The following is a 4,640-nucleotide window of genomic DNA, read 5'->3' on the forward strand; positions in this document are numbered from 1 at the left end:
CTAATTAAATATTTGATTAACTCAAAAGACATTTTCATAAAATTGGTGTTTCTCTTTTGGACATCTAATCAAATATAAACCAACAGGAAACTGACAACATGAATTTCTTATAGAGAAATCAGGCAGTCTTTGTTTAATCAATGACATTTCTTGGCTGACCAGAAAGAAGAAGACAATGAATGAAAGTAACCTCGTAAATGGAGACCTAGTAAACATAATCTAACTTGATTTTCTAGGAGGCTGTATCCAACCTCCACAACAAAGATTATTAAATTAACTAATTCACTGCTCTGGTAGATTATATCATTCTTCATTAATATTTACTCTTTTCCCCTCACACCCCCTGGAAGGAGTAGTAGCCTCTCCCACCCTCTACCCCTTGGTTTGAACTTCACCAAGTCACTTGCTTTGGCCAATGGGATGTTAGAGGACATGACCCAAGCAAAGACCTGAAATATATTGGCATGACTGGGATTGATCCCTGGTGCTGGTGCTGTCAGAGGTAGGGTTATCAGTGAAAATACAGGACACAGCTCACAGAAGTGGAATTTCAGATAAACAATGAATACTTACATGTTTGTTACTAAAAAAGTAGTTGTTGTTTATTTAAAAACAGAATTTAACTGAGTTACCTGTATTTTTATCTGCTAAATCTGGCAACTCTAATTCGGAAAAAAGTTCAAAACCAACCCATAGCCAAAAGGCAAGGCCAGCCTTAAACAGCCAAAACCCAACTGACTTGCAGACACATGACTAAGAAATAAATACTTGTTAGTGTATACTCTGAGATTTTGTGGTTGCTTGTTATGCAGCAACAGCTGACTAATGCAACTATGGTGGCAATGAGAAACTAGCTTAATAATCAATCAGTATGAAAAGATTAAGCAGATAGTTTTCTATAAAGAAAATGAAAATAAAGGAGTGCCCAAGTGTTTGTGCCAGGGTTGGTTTTATTTTAATAAACTTTCTGAAGGACATGGATTAATAAATTTCTGGGCTTATAGATAAAATTATATTTTTATGAATAATACAAAGTGAAATACTATGTTATACTGAAGGGCAATCCTATGCATTTTTGCAAGCATATTTGTTAAAACACAGGCTTAAGAGTTGTAAATGCTTAAGTTGAATCCAGACTTTGAGCTGTGTAACTTTGGGCAAATTAGTTAACCTCTATAAGTTTCAGATTCTTCATCTATAAAGTGAAGGTAATAATACCTAACTCGATTGTTATGATGATTGACAAGGTAAGTAAGGATACCTACCACAGTCCCTGGAACATACCAAATACTCCCTAATCATAACTTAAAGTTCTTACACAGTGGGAAGAAAAATGGAAGCTGACATCTAATATCAGCAAACAAAACATTATAGTACTATAATAAACTGTACTTAGAGGAAAATGGGTGTAAGCTTCCAGCAAGAGCCTGGTTAGAAAATAAAAGGAAATACCTTATAAAACTATGCTATATGATATCAGTTCAAAGGACTGTTTTGGCTGAGGCCAAAAATGGCCATAGAATGTTGGTCTTAAATAAAAAGGCTATTTGTAAACAAATCAGAAAATATTATCCTCATACCAGATTATAATATGACTTTGCCTAGAATACTGCATGTAATTCTAGCCACATTACCTCAGAGAATTATTTAATCTATACAGTAAAAAAAAATCAACTAATATTATAAAGAAGCCAAGAGAAAATCTTGGCATAAGGAATACAGAGAATGAACTTGGTATATATAATTCACATCTATATCTTCCAGGATATCATCAAAGCAAAAAATAGAACTAATTACCCATGACAAGAACAAAAAGCCTCCCCCTTGAAGCAGAGAAGGTAATTTTAGGACAAACGACTATTAAAAAGCATTGGCTTGGTGGTCTGCAAGCTCTTGACCCTCCTTTTTTCACTTAGAGTAAGTGGGATTGACTGGACAGATTTCTTTTTTTTTTTTTAATTCAAATCCAAATACAAGTGTTGATCTACTTCACTGGTAAGAAGTAAATGTATGGCACTCATTATAAAGGTAAGATATAGGGTGAAGGTACAGGTAAATAACAATAGAAGGAATGAGACAAGCACATGCCTATCTCACCGTGCCATGACGAGTTCCCAAGGGAAACCAGACTATACTTTGAGACTGACGCACAGAAAAGAAGCGGCCCCCACCCCGCACCCCACAGTCCAGCTCTGCTGATCCTGAGAGAGAAACCTCTGTGCTCATGCACAGGTCTGACTAGCTGTCATGGGGTAAAGCATTTCCCTAATAATCTTCCCTTATCACTTTTAATGACACTACTTACTTCAAGGCTTGAGTCGGTCTCTCTTCCATCCCAAGACTCGGGTCGAGCTTGGTCAACATAAATCTCATGGAGGCTGCTCTCTGAGGAATGAGAAGACCTGGATCCCGGACCTAACTGTGTGACCATAACCCCTCCTGTAATGAGGGGATAGGCCTACACATCCTCCACAGTCCCTTCCTGGATTGCACACGTGCAATGAGTAATCCCAAATAAATGACAAACACACAAACTGCAACAGATCCTCGGTGAGGGTTTTGCAATCAAGGTAGATGTTGATTTGGGGTTGGAAGGATGAGAACGACATTCCAGGTGAATGTGGAGGCATTACAATCACGGTAGGACAGCCCAGGGTGGGAGGAGTTACTGAACCAGGGTGGCAGAGATCCAGGGTGCCATGTGGTCCCTCCTCCTGAGAACACCTGCCTTTCAGTGAGTGGTGGGAAGGGACATCTGGGAAGCAGATGACTGTCGGTCGGCACTGGGGTGCTGCTATTAACCTGGTACTGTCATGTGCATGCATGTAGAGGAGGCAAGTCACTGTTTGGGGAGTAATTATGAGAGTCTTTGAAGTCCATGAATAAAATACTAACTTTAGGGCCACAGGGCAGAGTGATTAGAAACTATACTGGTTTAGAAAACACATTCTTCTCTCTTTCATTTAGAAATATTCACAAGGAAATTCATCAGAATCTAATCCAATGTCTAGATTTGGTGAGAATAAACAATACAGAAAAAGGAAAAACATTTGTGGTATGGATGCATGTACAGGTATGAGGCGAGGGTAACCAAAAGCACCATTAGTCAATGCTAAATCCTCACTTAATTGGCCAGGAAATTAACCAGCACGTGACCCTGTGGCTGGGGGTCATCTGCACCAGGCCAGGGTATATAAAGGACCCCGCAGGGGAGGAAGACATTCACACCTGAGAACACCCAACTCCTCTCACCAGTCCAACCCAGCCCAGCCCCAGACACCACCATGACCGGCTCCTGCTGTGGCTCCACCTGCTCCAGCTGTGGGGGAGGCTGCTGCCAGCCCTGCTGCTGCCAGCCCTGCTGCTGCCGAGACCCCTGCTGCTGCCGCCCCTGCTGCTGCCAGACCACCGTGTGCCGCCCCGTGACCTGTGTGACCCGCTGCACACGCCCCATCTGTGAGCCCTGCCGCCGCCCCATCTGCTGTGACCCCTGTGGCCTGAAGGAGGGCTGCTGCCGCCCCATTGCCTGCTGAACCACATCCTGCACGGCTATTGTCTGCCGCCCCTGCTGCTGGGCCTCCACCTGCTGCCAGCCCATCTGTGTGCAGGCACCCTGCTGCCGGCCCCCCTGCTGCCAGCCTGCCCCCTGCCGCACCACCTGCAGGACATGCCCCTCCTGCTGCTGCTGAAACTCTATGGTCCCCACAGATCAATACACTGAAGCCTAAGCACCTATTCTGCATTTTAATCAAATTGAAAGAAAAACAGATTTTTCCATAAAGTGACAATCGTCATTTTTATATCCTACCATTTGGACACATGAGGAGATCTCTATCTCCACTCTCAGCCAAATTCCCAGTGTCCCCCATCAGCAGAAGTCACCATGGATGGCAAGCCCACCTTTACAAGTCCCTGGAGTGGACTTGGCAAACCCATCCTGAACTCTGGGGGCTGCTCAAAGCCTCCCAGCATCGTTTGTAATGTGCTGCTCACTTGTTTTCAATAAACTAATTTTTCCTGTAAACCTCACGGCTACCTGATTCATTTATTAGTGTACACAGATGAGCAGACGAGGAACAGGAAGGAGAGTGAAGAGGAAGAAGAAAAAAGAGACAGACAGGAGAGGGAAAGAGAGAGAGGTGCTAGGAATCCTGGTATGAGTCTTGAGCAGTGGTACAGGACGGCCAGGCTAGTCCTCCGGCTGCTCACATGGGTAGGAAATCTATGCACACCAGGTCCTCCAAGCCTGTCCTTTGTCCCTGTCTCACGGTTCATGTCTTAACACTCCTCACTAAATTTCACTAAGCAACACTAAATTTCTCACAGTAACTGACACATGCCATGCTGTTCCATTTGTCTTTGCTTTTATCATGTTCTTTCATTTTTCACCTTCCTCTCCCCTCCACCTTCTTCACTTACCTAACTATGATCCATTTCCAAGTTCAACTTAATCTTCTTCTAATCCCTCAACTACATACACACACACACACACACACACACACACACACAACACGCTAGGTTAGGTGCCCTAACATATGCCAATAGCATCCTGTGATCCCATGCTTTTCTCCCTCCCCATAAGGCATTGCATTGAGATTATCTACTTCTCTTCCTCCAAGAAAAAACCAGTTTATTCATTC

General features: G+C 43.0%; 1 pseudogene; it reads left to right on the top strand.

Annotated features, from left to right (window-relative positions):
- The first annotated feature begins 3,284 nt into the window (after positions 1-3,284).
- Positions 3,285-3,689, top strand: LOC102418564 (annotated as a pseudogene).
- The last annotated feature ends 951 nt before the right edge of the window (positions 3,690-4,640 follow it).

The sequence above is a fragment of the Myotis lucifugus genome, unplaced genomic scaffold (assembly GCF_000147115.1).
Source record: "Myotis lucifugus unplaced genomic scaffold, Myoluc2.0 scaffold_7019, whole genome shotgun sequence".
Lineage (NCBI taxonomy): Eukaryota > Metazoa > Chordata > Mammalia > Chiroptera > Vespertilionidae > Myotis > Myotis lucifugus.